Genomic DNA, 17514 nt, shown 5'->3' with positions numbered 1-17514 from the left:
ATGAAAAATAATCGCAAGTCCAGAAATAAAACCATACATGTATGGTCAATTCTTGACAAAGGAACCAAGAATATACAATGGGGAAAGGCAGTTGCTTCAATGAATGGTGCTGAGAAGACTGAACAGCCATGTGCAAAAGAATGAAACTGGACCACTATCTTACTCTGTACACAAAAACCAACCAAAATGAACTGAAGATCTGAATGTAATACCTGAAACCATAAAACTCCTAGAGGATGACACAGGGGGTAAGCACTCTGAGACTGGTCTTGGCAATGAGTTTTTGTATTTGACACTGAAAGCAAAGGCAACAGAAGCAAAAACAAGCAAGTGAGACTACTACATAAACTAAAAAACGTCTGTACAGGAAACCACCAACAGAATGAAAAGTCAATCTATAGAATGGGAGAAAATACTTGCAAACCTCATTTCGCAAAGAGGTTAATATCCAAAATATACAAGTAACTCATATAACTCAAAAGCAAAAACCCAAATAACCAAACTAACAAATGGACAAAGGACCCAAATAGACATTTTCCCAAAGATGACATACGACTGGCCAACAGGTACATGAAAAGATGCCCAACATCACTAATCATCAGGGAAATGCAAATTAGAACTACAGTGAGGGGCACCTGGGTGGCTCAGTCGATTGAGTGTCTGACTTCAGCTCAGGTTGTGATCTCACAGTTTGTGGGTTTCAGCCCCCCGTTGGACTCTGTGCTGACAGCTCAGAGCCTGGAGCCTGTTTCTGATTCCGTGTCTCCCACTTTGTCTGCCCTTCCCCTGCTCACACTCTGTCAATCTCTCTCTCAAAAATAAGTAAACATTAAAAAAAAAAACCACATTGCCGTGAGATACCATCTCATGCCTGTTAGGATAGCTAGTATCAAAAAGAAACAGCAAATGCTATGGACATAAAAGAACATTTGCAGGCTGCCTGGGTGTCTCAGTCAGTTAAGCCTCCTACTCTCGATTTCAGCTCAGATCATGATCTCATGATTGGTTCGTAGGTTTAAGCACCATGTCGGGGTTCATGCTGATAGTGCAGAGCCTACTTGAGATTCTCTGTCCTTCTCAAAATAAACAAATAAACTTTTAAAAAAAATTTAAAAAAGAACATTTGCACACTATTGAGCAGGAATGTAAATTGGTACAGTCACTATGGGCAATAGTGTGGAGGTTCTTCAAGAAATTAAAAACAGAACTACCATATGATCCAATGATTCCACTTCTGGGTATGTATCCAAAGGAAATGAAACCATCATCTCAAAGACATAGCTCTACTCTCATGTTTATTATAGCATTATTCACAACAGCCAAGATATGGAAATAACCTCGGTGTCCTTTGATGAATGAATTTTTAAAATGCAATATATTCACACATGCACGTGCACACACACACACACACACTCACACACTAGAATAGTATTCAGCCTTTAAAAAAAAAGAAAAACCTCCTGTTTGTAAACAAATTGGAGAGCACTCTGAAAAAGAAAAACAAGGTTAAATTTATAAGAAATAGGGAGTACAAAAGGGGCTGGGAGTGGAGGAAATTGAGAGGTTGGTAAAAGTATATAAACTTCCAGTTATGAGTCAGGTCTGAGGATCTAATGTACATCATCGTAACTATAGCTGATAACACTTTTGTAAAATGGATATGTAGAGTAGAACTTAAATGCTTTTCTCTCTCTCTCTCTCTCTCTCTCTCTCTCTCTCTCTCTCTCTCACACACACACACACACACACACACACACACACACAAAGTAAATACAGGAGGTGACAGATGTGGTAATTCAATGGGAGGAATCCTTTCACAATGTATATCAAATGACTGCACTGTACACTTTAAATATCTTACAATTTTATTTGCCAATTATAACTCAATAAAGCTGGGGGGAAAATAACTACATGAAGAGGAAGGAAAATAAGGGAGAGGAAAGGAGAGCAAAGGGAAGCAGGACAGGACAGTAAATATGGCTTATAATATAAAGGCATATAAAAAAAAAAAGAAGGAAAGGAAAGGGAAAAGAACCAATGAGACAAATGAATTCAAAGACTTGGGATCACCCAACTGCTGGCATGCAGTCCTCAGGCCAGGCACCACTGTCCCTCAGACAAGCAGGAGAAGGTGCTAGATTTATGAAAGTCACTGGGAGTTTAAATCATCTGGGCCAAGTTTGCCTAAGATACACCTTTCTTTGGCCAAGTCTCTTATCCCAAGGCATTCTGAAACTTAGCAGCTGGAGAAAAGAACCATCAAGAATATGAGAGTCATGTTTTAATTTTTTATGCTATCTCAAATTTTTTATGCTATCTCAAAGGCAACTTGTTGAATGGATAAGTAAGTGCTAAATTCTTCACAGCTATGAAAGAAAGTGGACTGGCTCCAGATCATGTCTGCATAGAGTGATCATGAATTGTGAAATACAAGTTTGCTCATTTCATCTCAGTAGGTATCACTAGCACACCTGTGTGCATGCTCCACACTGGGTGTAGTGTTTTGTGGCATGACGACAAATTAGACATGCAGATTTTGGCCTCTGGAAACCTGTAATCCAGTTTAGGGTGGTTACAATCTGCAATCCAGTTTAGGGTGGAAACCTGTAATCCAGTTTAGGGTGGGAAATAATCATTTAAATATATTTTAAAAAAGTGTTTTAAATTATTTCCATCTTAAATTATCTTGAAACTTTTTATTTAGTGAAACAAACTCCAGTAGAATATGTTAGTAAAATCTATCTTACCTTCATGAAGAAGAATGTTGGCTTATATTATAAAGGCATATAAAAAAAAGCTTAATTTCATGGTTGAGATTTCATAAGCATTTGGAGCGCCTACAAAAATCTTTCAACTCTAACAAACATAGCTCCTCCCTGTTCTTAATTCTCTTTTCTACACTTTGATGAGATGACAGAAAGGACAACAGATGTCTATGGGCCTCTCATAAGTCAAGACCCTTAAATGCTGGTGACACTACCTCAGCACATTAAGTTTAAAAAATCTTCTACCTGTATGTATTCACTTAATATATTCTTATTTGTACATTTATGTAGTAAAATTCACACCATAAAACATAGAGAAAGTACAATGAGCTGGAAGCAATATCTTCTAGTATTCTTAATACCCCAGGAATAGGCTGACCTTGGTATGCTCAGATTCCCCAAAGTCTTAAAATTATACAATGTGAATTGTGGCATTTAATTTATTTTATTCTATATGCTTTAAAATGCAACCATTGATTTTTTAAAGCCTTTGGGCAATATACAATAGCAGATTTCATAAACTACGGGGTAAAAATGACAAAGTCATAATAACAAATGTCAAGCTGGCAATTACCCATCCCAAACAATTCTTCACCTTCCTAAGTCAGATATTACAAATGTGTCTCTTTTGGACAGAAAATGAGAGAGAATTTTTAAACCCACTAACTCTCCTAACAGCCTTCTAACATCTATCTCTAAACATGATCAATAAGAAGTGTTGACAATGCCCAGAATATGAATGCAAATACCTGTACTGACCAAAGTACTAAGAGTCTGTAACACATGCGATTCCATTACCAGTGCTCTGCACAAATAGTTGAACTTCCCTTGGGGAGTCCTTCAAAATCACAGTGGATGGGGAGATAAAGGGCATAGAAAGATCTTGCAAAGGCATTGGCTAAATGACCTCAGTTAGATCACTTAAGCTCCAGGAACCTCAGTTTCCTCATCTCATCTGTAAAATGAAGTGACTGGGCCAGACGTATACAAGGCACATAGCCACGTATCACATGTATGGTAGGCAATCATTACATTGTAAGTTTGGGGGGTTTATTTTAGTTATTGTTTTTATTTCATCTCTGCATTTTTCTGAAATAGAATAACAATTATATCTGAAGTGGAAACATTACTTTTGGCTCCATGTTGAGGACTCTCATGCGGAGGTTTTACTATAGGACTTTCCACCTAGACAGATTCTCCTCTCAGTTCGAATTATTCTATTTCACACAACTACAAAAAACAAGAGCAGAGGGGCAATTCTGACCTGGCAATTTTTATTTCCAGGTATTCAAAGTGGTTGAAATGGTCCTGGTGTCCACAAATTAAAACCTGTCACTGGTGTCTATCAGATATAAAAAGGAGACTGTGTACTCAACTCATCCTTTATATTCTTTTAGACAGGTAGGCCTCTTTAATTTCAAATGACTGGTAAGTCTCAGGATCCACATAAGAGTGAAAACATATGTTATCTTTCTTTCTCTGTATGGCTTATTTCACTTAGCATCACACTCTCCAGTTCCATCCACATTGCTACAAAGGGCCATATTTCATTCTTTCTCATTGCCACGTAGTACTCCATTATGTATATAAACCACAATTTTTTATCCATTCATCAGTTGATGGACATTTAGGCTCTTTCCACAATTTGGCTATTGTTGAGAGTGCTGCTATAAACTGAGGGTTGATGGGGGGTGGGAGGGAGGTGAGGGTAGGTGATGGGTATTGAAGAGGGCATCTTTTGGGATGAGCACTGGGTGTTTTATGGAAACCAATTTGACAATAAATTTCATATATTAAAAAAAAAGAAAAGAATTTCAAATGACTGAAAATTAGCCTCAAGAATGGGAAATGACACTTGTGATGAGCACTGGATGTTGTATGTAGGTGATGAAGCACTGAATTCTACTCCTGAAACCAATACTGCAGTGTATGTTAACCAACTAGAATTTAAATAAAAAATTGAAAAAGGAAAAAGAATGGGAAATGCAATGACTTCTCAAAAACGGTATTATGTTTCCCCAACATAATATACTCTAAGGAATACACCAATAAATGTGTGTGTGTGTGTGTGTATGCATGTGTGTACCTCTAAAATGCAATACTCTTGGGGCGGCCTGAAATCAAGTTCTGTGTCAGGCTCTGTGCTGATAGCATGGAGCCTGCTTGGGATTCATTCATTCATTCATTCATTCTCTCTCTCTCTCTCTCTCTCTCTCTCTCTCTGCCCCGCCCATGCTCACATTCTCTCTCTCAATAAACATATGGACATACACATACATACATACATACGTACATACATATATACTTAAGATGCACTACTCCTTGAAATGCCCTTAATAAAGGAAATAATTCAGAGTGTCAACATAATTTAATGACAGACCATCAGAGAGCCAATATATAGGGTCTACTTTCAATATGTCAAGCAGGAAAACAAAATAAAGGCAGTTGTAGAAGATATCAGACTTGGGCTTCAAGGCCTCACTGCTCAGGTTTGCATCTGGCTCCATGATTTACCTTGGGTGAGTTATTCATTTCTCTGTACCTCACTTTTCCAAGTGTATAAAAATAGTATTCCCTTACTAGGACTGTTCTGAGAAGTGGGCCAACACATGTAGGGCACTGAAAACAAAGTCTGGCACAATAAAGTTTAGCTTTTAATTTATTTGCTATTATAACCTGAGAAAACAATTTTAAATACCTTGCTTTTAGTAAATATCACAGAAAAGACAAAATCTGTTACCATATAAAATCGACAGCCACGTCCATAGGTAGAAAACTCTATTGTAAAAATGACAATAGGATTCCCTAGGAAAACTCTACAGAGGAGTCAATACTATTAGCAAATTGAGAAGTAGGTAATGTCAAGTCCCATACTTATTAAATCTACTTTATAGTTCTTTGAAATAAGGCCAAAGAGTTTGGTGGCAGAATGTTAGGAGTATACTACAGAAACCAGACTTATTAGGCCAATCCTTGGTATCCAACCAGAGATGGCCCTTGTTGCCTCCTTCCCCTTAAAGATGCTGGCCATGGGACTAGTCTTGAGGGAGGATCTCCCCTATTAAAGTAGCTCCTCTGGAGTAGACAGCAGAGAGTGCTGTCCATTGGTGATGGTTGGTAGTGGCGACAATAATTATGGAAAGTGGAAGAGCCCTTACTCTGTGCTTGCCATTGCACTAGGCTCTTTACCTTATTATTTTCTCAAGAAATATGACCAATCATCAAGAAAATTCACTGAGACGAACACTAGAAAAAAGGAAGGCATAGGAGGAGTTGGAACCAGGCTGTATACTATGGTTGGAGGCCTTAGATCCTGGGCCTCTGAGGGACTCTTCACAAAAGGAGGCCAGAGAGCCCTGATCAAGTGGGCAGTCATGAGAGAAGGCTGGTGTTGTGGCTGAAGGCTGGAAAGGGAAAAGAAGGAAATAAACACACGTTGTGTACTTTCTATCATTCGTGCTTCTTGTGGGAAAGGAATTTGCTAAAAGAAAGGAAGGCAAGGTGGCAGGTCAGCGGAGGGAGTTCCTCAAGTTTCATCCATCTCTCAAACATCCCTAGTACCTTTTCAGACACTAACTCCTCTAATTAAATCTACCTCTTCTAGTAAAATCTAGTTAAATCATACCTGTGTGTGCACAGACCATTAATAATCCACACATCATAGCATACAGTGTTAAATGCAAGTGTTCAGGTTTATCTTCTTTAAAAGCAGCCCTCTCACATGGATTATGTCATTCTCAAATCAGTTACCTTCTCAAATCAGTTTTTAACAAACTATGCTCCATTATTTCCATTAAAAAACTAAAATTTTTGTTTTGATGTCCTTGGGCTATTTTGTTTACCAATTAAAAGAACATTTTTATTGAGCTGATGAGTCTATAAATTAAAAAATAAAATCTAACAAAATGCCATGAATGATTGTGACAAAGTGAAACTAGGCAATGTTTAACTGTTATTAAATATGTCCAAGGTAACAATTTTAACATTTCATCATGATTTGATTGAAATCACTTAGATTGTGTGCCTACCTAATTTCAATGAAACAAGGTGAAAATATGACCTTTCAGGTCCTGGCAAGCTGCTCAATCAATCAACTTTATCATGCTCTGCATGTAATCCATCTGGTTCTATATTGAACTTGAAGGAAATCTGAAACAATGGTGTAGAAAGTAGAATTGTACTCACTACACTTGTATTTCTTGGCTTCTGAGGCACAGCGTGTCTTTACAATGTAACTATGAGACAATCAACACTAAAGTAGGAAAAAAGTTTCTCCCAGGATTAATTTCTAATTAAAACATCTAGGATGTTAAAGAGAGAGGCAGAAATACCAACACCATGAAGTCTTAACACATGCTACTTTCTAAACGGAAAGATGCCTTTCTTCCACTTGTTAAAAATTCTTCTCTTTACTTAGGCCTTTGATTCAAATATGTCTAGCTTAAAACAAAGCAGAGGACAGAGCCATTTTTAAAGCCAACTCTTTTTTTTTTCTGTCAAACTACTAGCAGGCAGCGTATTTTCAATTCCAGAGGAGCTGAACTTTCTGCTCCATTACCTTTTATCAAATACTGTGTATTTCCAAAACTTCTCTCCTTGCTCTCAAGGCAAGCAGGGATTCCTCATGATTGTTGCTAAGCCCACGAGCCAAGAAGTCCTACGATAAGATAGATGCCACCACTATTTCTCAGCATTGTTTTAGGATAAAAAGGTGTCTGAATTTCAAAGTCCACTACTTTAGAATAGAAATAGAAGTCCCTAACTTCTTACACGGAAAAAAAAAAGTATACTGGAGGAAAATTACTTTGACACATAAAACCGTTACATCACACTTGGTATTACGATGACCTGAAATGTTAAATTGCCAGTTACTTACCAGGTTTAGATTCTGAACACCTGAAAAAGTCCAAATACCACCTCTGACTTTATATTAAACTGAGAAAAATTCTTAAATGCAGTATTAAAACTGTGAATAGCGAACATATAAAAATAAACAGCATTTTACGGGCACAATTCCTTCTTTGAAGAGTTACTGTCTTAAATGTATGTTACAATGGATGTATCTTGCAATGACGGACTAGAGTTGGTCTGTGTATCTAGTAGACCCAATATAATCTTTGTCCGGATTCCTAATACCAATGTGACAATTAGAAAAGCTTACAGGGTGCCAACAACAAACAACAACACCACCACAAAACATCCCAAAGCAAACAAACAAGAAACAAGGAAGGAACAAGGTGATTTAAAAATAAAAGCTTATAGAGCTGGGTTTTCTTCAAATCAATGATCTATTGGATTAAATTCAATTAATATAATATTTTATTGAGGAAATACGACAACTCAGAGAGAAGAACAAAGGATGCTGCGTACGGAGAATGATTGGAAAAACCTTCACTAAGGAGGTGGCACTTTCCGGGGGCTTCTTGAAGAACTGCTAGCACTGGGATAAACACAAGAAAGGCAGGATCGTATTCCAAGCGGGAGGAAAAATAAGTGGGAAAGCTACACAGGTGGCTGATAGCAATACCAGATGGGTTTGTACTGTTTGCTTCATGTTGAAAAGCAGAATACTACTATCCACCCTGCAATGGGTTTGAAAACACTTCAATAAGTAAGTTATGGGGATGTAATGTCCAGCAAGGGGACTACAGTCAATAATACCGTTTAAGTAGATCTTAAAAGCTCTCATCTTAAGAAAAAAAAAAAAAGTAACTGTGTGTGGTGATAGATGGTAAACAGACTTACTGTGGTGATCATTTCACAACTACACAAACGTCAAAGCATTTTGTATACTTGAAAATAATACAATGTATCTCAGTTATACTTCAATTAGAACGTGCTTTAAAACTTTAAAGGGTTATCTGGACATATATAAACACAGGATTATCACTAGAAGTAAACACGAACCGACTTCAGTCAGTAGGCAAATGTAGTTGCTGCAGGTTTCTGAAAAGGAAAAACATAACTTCTACCCCTCCACCCCTGCCCTGCCAAAAGTGGAAATTGGTTAGGATTCTAAATGGCAACCCACTATTCTACCATTGTAATAAAATGTATGCAGTGAATAATTTCAATGCTGTGAGTATTCATAGGACCTGACCTGGGTATGTTGACTGTCTCAGGCCTTCATGGATCACCCTCATTTTTCCTGTCTACCTCACTGACAGTCTTCCAAGTCTCATGTGAATGGAAGACATACTCACCTACTATTCTTTCAATCACCTAGACTTTCAATTTGAGAATCATCATTAACAGATCACTCTCTGTAACATTTCACTTTGCAACGATATTTCACCTCCATTCAATTTCAGGTTTATTCTTCTCTGCTTCTGACCAAGAACAGTTTGCCTTGGCCCCTCTCCTCTCCTATCTGCACATACCAAATATGAATCTAATCTCTCTAACCTCTTCCTCCCCTCCTTCAGTTAGAACTTTGATTTAACTTAGGAGAAAAGATAAACTTAATTTGAGTCCTGCTGCTCAATATAGAAGCGTATGGTCAGATTTATCATTACTTTAGGGCCAGTTGGGGACTTGCATAGTAATTTAGAATCACAAAACCAACCTGAATGCTGGCTGACCTTAACCTCCTCCCCACCAAAAAGAGTTTAACAGGTAGAAATGGGTTCTTCTTGTAAAGATTTGTTTAGCTCATTTAAGTATATGCCAATAAATCGTAACTAGATATTCAAAAAAATCTAAGTTCAATCTCTTAAGATACAAACATAAGGATCTAAGGATCTTTTCACATAATAAAAGAACTAAGGTTATTCCTTAGGAGAAAAGCAGTGTTGGGGATAAAGAGATATGAAAACCAGATAGTAGTCTTTGGAAAACATTTATATACAAGGTAAATGGCCATGCACTGAGGATCCCAGGGCCAACAAAATAACCATGCATGCTTTTGGTTCTCAAACTATGTGACCCTTTCAGTTCAGTCACGGTGTCCCTGTGTTCCATGCTTCCTCCTCCTCTACTCCTGGATCGCACTGACTCAATCCGATTCATCACTTGGTTTCATGGTTAAGTTGCTACTGCTTATTTATATATATTCTTACATTTTTAATTTATCATCGGGAGCAGCTTATTATTCCTATTTGTATTTTAAGATCAATACCTAGATGTGGTCACACTGAGTTTTTATCTGATTATAAAGCTGATACCTTTAACATCCATCCCAAGCACCATGAACCTGTCATGACATTTGAGAATTATCATTAACAGATCATTCTAACATTGAAACTCAAAAGACAACGTTTCATGATCTGACTTATTCCTTCCCACTTTGGTGGGATTCTTCCCTTTCAATAGAAAAAGAGCAAGAACAAAATATTGTTTTTGATTGTTTTACTTTTACAATATTTCCTCACCCCAAAAACATTTCATGAGTGTTGCTTATCATAGGTGTTCTTTAACATGAATTATCAGGATAACAGTGATTATTAAGTAGGATTATAATTCATGCTTGTGTTTTGCCTATTCCATCTGTGTAAGAAATAGCAGGAATCAGGGCGTCTGGGTGGCTCAGTCAGTTAAGCATCCAACTTCAGCTCAGGTCATGATCTCACCGTTCATGAATTTGAGCCCTGCATCAGGCTCTGAGCTTGGAACCTGCTTCACATCTGTGTCTCCCTCTCTCTCCTCCTCACCCCCTCCTCCTGCTCATGCTCTGTCTCTCTCTCAAAAATAAACATAAAATAAACATAAAATACAGTAAAATAAAACAAAACAAAACAAAACAAAACAAATAGTAAGAATAAAGAGAAGCAGCTATGGATTTTTTTTAAGTAAAATCATTTAAGTAACAAAACCATATTTCTATTCCATGGATGAGAGAAGAATCTGGTGGATAGTCTAATTAGAGAACCGTTTTATGAATTGGAAAATTAGGAATGAGTGGTCATTAGCACTTCTTATTGTACTCTCTTCTACAAGGTAAAAAAAATGAAATGAAGGAACACGAGATAAAATTGGAATTAGTGTCTAGAAAACACTGAAGTAGGAACTATGAAGCTCCAACTCTGAGCCAGGAGATTGAAAGACAGGACTCACCACAAATGGACAGAAACAATCAAATTCCAAACTGCAGGCCTTCCTTTCCTGAATATAATAGAGTTAGAGTTAAAGAGAATGAAAGGGGAGTATTTCTTTCATTCACCTAAGACATGGAAGATTGCCAGTAGAGAGGAAAAATGAGGGTGATCCACGAAGGTCTGAGACAAGAGAGATGATACAATCAACACACCCAGATCAGGTCCTATGAATACTCACAACATTGAAATAATTCACTGTATACATTGGATTACATCAGTATAGAGTATAACTCTACTCAACAGCTTGGAAAATTTTCTATTTTCAGGTTATCGTTATCCCACCTACATTAGTTTTACCCAAATAGGAAGGACAAAGAACCAGATATACAAGGTAGTCTTAGGGGCACCCAGGTAGCTCAGTCAGTTAAGCTTCTGGCTCTTGATTTCAGCTCAGGTCATGATCTCATGATTTGTGAGATCAAGCCCCACACTGGGCTCTGCACTGTCAGTGCCGGCTTTGGATTCTCTCTCTCTGCCCCACCCCAGCTTGCACGCTCTGGCACATGTGCTCTCTCTCAAAATAAACAAACTTAAAAAAAATAAAAGCTAGTCCTAAAACATAATACCATCTCTACTTTAAGTTACTATAACTTCCTTAAAGAAATTGGTGCACTAGCGAGGTGGTCAACCTTCTTGATTTCCTAAGTACCTTAACAACAGCGACAATAAAATATTAAACTGATTATTCTCATTTTGTTTTGCTACTCTCAAGAAGTGCCCATCAAAATAGGATTCAGATTTCTGGTGGAATTAACAAGTCCTAACAATGTAGCTAAATTTATCACAATCTCTATTATATTCCCAAAGAAGGAGAGGAACCCAAATATAATCCAAAATGACTCCTTTGTGTCTACTGGCATATAATCTACCCATGACAAAGGTCTGTGGCATTCCACCTTTGCAGTCTAATAGCAAAAAAAAAAAAATCATTAAAAGATGAAATGGCACTTTTATTGGGGGGAACAAGCAAATGAGAGTAATTTCTTCAATTGTGACAAGCCATCCTTCCCTGGAGTGACCCGTTAATGGCAGATTTTAGAAAAGAGCCACACTCAGTGGTAACCAGGATGTTTAGAGGACTTAAATATTCTTCATATCATTTTCGAAAATTGATCTATTCCCATGGCATACTTTATTCTTCACTTGAACAAAAAGCAACCCCATCAGCAGGTGTAAATGTAGCCACAGCTTTTAGTCAAATAAAGAATACATTTAAATCTTTAGACTTACTGGTTACAAGTATTTCACCAGGAGCTCTGTGTTTTAGGTCTGTTTGAGGCCCAAGGAGATACTTAAGTGCTGTAGTTGGGTAAGTTATAGAGAGAGGATGCCTTTATAGGATGCCTCTAAATTATGTTAAGAGTGGGACTAACTGGGGGAGCAAGGCCCAAGGCCTGGAGAACACAGGGGTCAATGTGGTAAAACAAGGGTAGGGGTGTCCCTTCCCCCATGTCTGAGGAGAAGAGGTGAGTGTGAGTGCACAAAGAGCTATACTCACAGGTATGGGAGCAAGAAGCTGACGTGGTCCTGCCTGGCACTTTGGTCTCTGGGAGGGGATGGAAGGAGGAAGCTCATTCCTTAGGAGAGAGGGAGGAGTGAGCTTGATAGGATTAGGGCATAAAGAATGAGGTCATGTTTGGGGATGTGGCCCAGCAGGATGAGAGAGAAAGCTGACCAGGAACATAGGAAAGGATCTCTACCCACAAGATACAAACCAACCTTTGACACTACACTCGAGGAGGAGTCCATCTATGAACTCAAGCCAGCCTTCAGTTCTCTTTGTCCTCTTACTTTCTGGAGATCTGCTTTCATGTCTGTAAAATGAGGACAATGACTGAATGACCTCTGAAAGACATCCAGCCACAGATTTCCATAATTTTTGCTTCACATGTCACTCATTCTTTCAAAACACAATCTACCGACTGCCTGCCTTAAAAACAAAACTGACATTAAAATTATGCCAGAAAAAATAAAGCCAAGAGTACCGTGTAATGAACAAATATTTAAGTCCAAATTAAACTGCATTTGATTATGAAGGAAATAAAGTTACAATATATACTCAGGTTGAGCAGTAGCAAATTGTAGCATATTTATCTCCTGGTTCAGGTTTTTCTAAAACAAACAAATAAAAAATTATAATGGCCAGTATGAAGCAAAACAAAACGGATCTGTTTTGAAAGGGTCTCCCTGGATTATATCCTAATTCATCACAAAATTACAAGCAAACTGAAATTGATAATACTTGGGGTAGATCTTAAAATCTAATTAGTAGAATTACTGGTAATTCACCATTTCCTAGACTTAAATTGGATCTGTTACCATTCATAATTTATGAAAACAAAATCAATCAAAATAATTACAATCCATTCCAAATGAGTGGAATTATTTATTTATACTCTCCTTACCCCCCTCCCCTGTGAAAGGGAGAAACTTTTCTATGATTAAATGCATTGCTTATTAAACCAATTTCTGTGGTCAAAATGGATAGGGTTTTATTGTTGTTAAGGGATTTAAATTCACCAAAATTTACCTAAATATATTTAGATACACATTCAATGGTCAAACAGAAATCTACAAGCAAATCCTATAGTAATCTATTGGTTCTTGTTTTAAACAAAGAGAAAATCTACATTTTTTGAGTAATTTTAGAAAACTCTTCATGTCTCCGTAACACAGATTAACTTCAAACAAATGATTTCTAAGTTATGCTTTGGGCCTGAAAAGCAGCTCTCTTTGAGGGTGTCATATTTTCTTTACAACTAACAGTAATTCCCTTTACTGGCCCCGAGATTTTGTAAACCACAGATATGAAACCCTCTCACAACGTGTTAATCAGTCAACCACACTCCTCAATGAATTCTATCTAGCTGCTGGCACCTAGTGAGAGATATCACACAGGGTGCCGGGGAAGTAGGAGACAAAGACCTTTAACTGTGAAATTGGCCTTCCAAGACGAAGAGTAGACTGTCTTCAAAAATTCACATTTGAAGATGTTTATGTGTGGTAGGGGCAGATGATGGCCCCCACTGAATGAGAAAGCTGGCTCAAATTTGAGAACAAAACTAGGACCATGGAAAAGAAGGAAATTAACAGCCCACTTGGCAATTGAGCCTTGAAAAAACACACTTTAAATGATTTCACAGCGTCCCTCCAACTCAAATAGCCCATGATTTAGAAGCACTCTGGTCAGGTTGATCTGATCCCTACTGTGATCATTATGACATTACAAAAAAGAAAGAAACAAACAAACAGTTGGGCATTCACTCCTCTATTTTTTTTACAAAAGATATGTAAATTAAATGAGAATGAATAGTTTTACAGATACTGACATATTTCCAAATTTTCACCATACTTAGGAGTATCACCTATGAACAATAGGATTATCTTCTCATAACCAACTGAGGCAGACATTCTGCTCACATAGTAGCCAAATTGTAGTCCAAGTAAAGATAAGTATTAAGCAATTTCAAAGCAGGGTTATTTTCAAAGTTCTTATGTTAACTGTGGTATACTAGGGTTGGAAAGGAATGTATCTATTACTGAAGAAGAAAAAGGTTAAAAGCATACTTCCTATTAATACAAGCTTTTGCCATGTTCCCTATTCTAAATTTTCCTGGCCAACATATCCTTAATATTTTTCCAGAAATGAGGAGAAATAAAAGACTGGGTTCATCTACAACTGGTTTCTTGTCAAAATTCCTCCAATGTTCCCAGAAAGATGACAGCATCTCTTGACATAATCCATAAATACAGACTTCCACAGGTTTTCACAATGACTTTTATCCAACACTAAGAGTTTTCTCCATACATTTGCCATGTATGAAGTACAATCAAGTTCTGAATCATTTCCTATTTGATAAGTCCTCCAGAACTTTGACCAATGAACAACGTCACTGATTTTATAGGATGCTCATTGTTTTTTCCATTGTTTGAAAAGAGCAAAGAGGAAGAAGTAGCTAAATAAAGTGATTGAATTATATAACTTCATAAATGGCTTTTATAAAGCCATTTGATTGTCTCAAAGATGTATTCTTCTGAAGTAGTAAACCATTATTCAATAGATAGTTCACTTAATGAGCACCTACTGTATGCCAGACAGTAGACTAGGCATTAAGGATATAGAGATAAAATGCTTGGGAAGGGAGACAGGTAAATAAACAATAAAAATGTGTCAGACAGGTATGGGACTACAAAGGAAGGGACCCTAATTCCAGGAGGGGAAAAATACATATAGGGCTAGAAAAGCAGACAGATTTCAGGTTATGAAGGCCACATATTCTTTGTGTATTAGAAAAGCAAAGGAAACAACAACAACAAAACTACTCCAACTTTTATGGAAACAAGTGACATATACAGGTTTTCTTTCTAGGAATAGGACTATGGATGTAGCTACATGAAAAGTTGGCATGGAAGTGGAGAGGGACAGAGGAGAGGTTGCAGTCAAGGACCCCAGTTAGACTCCAGCAAAATCCAGATGAGAAAATAATAAATAAAGCAGAGAGATGGGGATGATAAGGATCAGATCAACCAACCTGAACAGGAGTTAACTTCCCAGTTTCTGCCTGGGTGCATAGGTGGATGGTGATTCCTATTACTGAGCTAGCAAACACAAGAGGAAAAATGGGTTTTATAGGATACTGAGTTTAGCATTAGAGTTTAGCTTTTTTTTTTTTTTTTGAATTTGAGAAACACATGGGAAATCAGAGCACAATGCACAGTAGAAAGCTGAACGTATGCACCAGAACTCTAGAAAGAAATCTAGGGTGGGAGTACAGAATTGCCATGAGCAATTGTGTAATAGATAAAACCTCAAAAGACTGAGACCATCCAGTCTAAAGGTGCAAGAATAACAGAAACCTGGGAAATGTTTAAATTTAAAGGCAAATGAAGGAACAAAAGCTCACCAAGGAGCACAATGAGTGACTCATGATGGAGATGTAAACCAGGAAAAATTATGATTTGAAGCCAATGGAGAAAACTAGCAAGAAGAAAGTGATAAACAGAGTGAAAAGGGGCAGAGTAGACAACAAAAATTAGGGCATAAAAGCAATAATTGGAAATGGAACACAGGAAGACTGCTGGGAGATCAGTTGTGGTGAGTTGCTTCTTATAATAGCAAGTAACCTGTCCCCTAAAAACTGACTTGCCTTAGAGTAACACTGTACAAAAATCATAGGCTTGAGAATGAGCTGGATCTAGGTTTGAACTGAGTCCTCTAGTTACTAGCTATTTTTAAATATAAAAGGTGCCGTCTCTGTTTCCTTATCTCTAAGGAGGAATAAGAATAACTGTATTATGGCTATTTTGCATACTAAACTCAGTGAGATGACATATACAAAAATACTTAGTGTACTGTCCATCACCGAATAGTCACTCAAAACATTAGGTGCTTTGTTAGGTACATACATGCAGGTGTATATACCTATCAATCAAACCAAGAGAAAACTTCCATCAGATTGAGTCTTAATTCATCTACCTAATTTGAATATTATTTTATAAGGAGCCAAAGCTGCATCTGAGTCAACAACTTGCTGACTCACAGGAATGAAAATTCTCTCTTTTAGAAATATAGTCCTATGGGCTACACTCTCATTCCTTCAGAGTCTTCATTCACCTCACAGGGACACTAGATAAATCACACTAGCATGTCCAAGGCTTAAACACAATAGAAGTAGCTATTAACCTGATGAATTTATTACAAAAAAAGAGAGATGTGTAAATACCCATCATGCCTAAGTTTTTCCCCCTAATTACGAATCTAGGACAAAGAGTAGCGTAGTCAGAAGCAGTCCAGTGAATTAGCATGTGCTTCAAATTGGGCCAGGGCACCCTCTAAAATAAGGGACAAAGCAGAGGCAAGTTTTAAAATTTAAATTTAAAATGCAAGTCAAAGACCTGTATTAGTGCTAGACTACTTCATGGAACTATTGTTCCATGTGATGAAAGAAAACATTATTAACATTAAATTGGAGCAAGGGCATATTGTTTTTGTGACTTAATACATTTTACAGTCATGAATTTCAGCCATACTGAAGATATACTTCACATTTGTTCTGAGATAATATAGTATCTTTAATACGTAATGTACCTGATTTAAGAGAAAAGAAAAATATGAAATGCAGTTAAGTATGAAAAATAAAGAGTTGGGTTAAGGACACAGATAAACCACACATAGGATAGATTAGGGAGGAACAGCCTTTCTTGTCATTAGGACAACTAGAGTTCCCACCATACAATGCAACAGAATGGCTATCATCATACCCAAGGCAGACATCGGCAGGCAAACCAGCTTATTCACAAAATGTCCATTTTACCATACTGGACTTGTGTATATGGAGGCCCCTCCACCAAACCCTAAGCAATACACAATTCTGCAAATACACAGTATTCATTTTGTTTTACCTACCTGACCCTTAACTCATTCACAGACAAGCTGAAAGGACCCTGAGAAAAATGAAGTTCTGGATAGGAAAAGAAAAAGGAAAATGGCTAGGAAAAGAATCACACTGAGTAGTATTGATAAGGAAGATTGATGGCTTCAGATTTCTCTTTGTGTTTACTGACAAAAGGCAGCATGCCATAGCAGGCTCAGCTTGTTCCACTGAAAAATGAAGCAGGGTTAGGAGACTGCCTACCTCCCCAAAATGTTTTCTAGA

At 37.4% G+C, this 17514-nt stretch overlaps 1 protein-coding gene across 9 annotated transcripts in view; it reads right to left on the bottom strand.

Annotated features, from left to right (window-relative positions):
- Positions 1–17514, bottom strand: part of NPAS3 (neuronal PAS domain protein 3) — an 857324-nt gene that overhangs the window by 541308 nt on the left and 298502 nt on the right. The window lies entirely within an intron of this gene.

The sequence above is a fragment of the Neofelis nebulosa genome, chromosome 7, assembly GCF_028018385.1.
Source record: "Neofelis nebulosa isolate mNeoNeb1 chromosome 7, mNeoNeb1.pri, whole genome shotgun sequence".
Classification (NCBI taxonomy): domain Eukaryota; kingdom Metazoa; phylum Chordata; class Mammalia; order Carnivora; family Felidae; genus Neofelis; species Neofelis nebulosa.
Note: the sequence above shows the minus strand (reverse complement) of the source record. Positions and strands in the feature narration are given on the sequence as shown.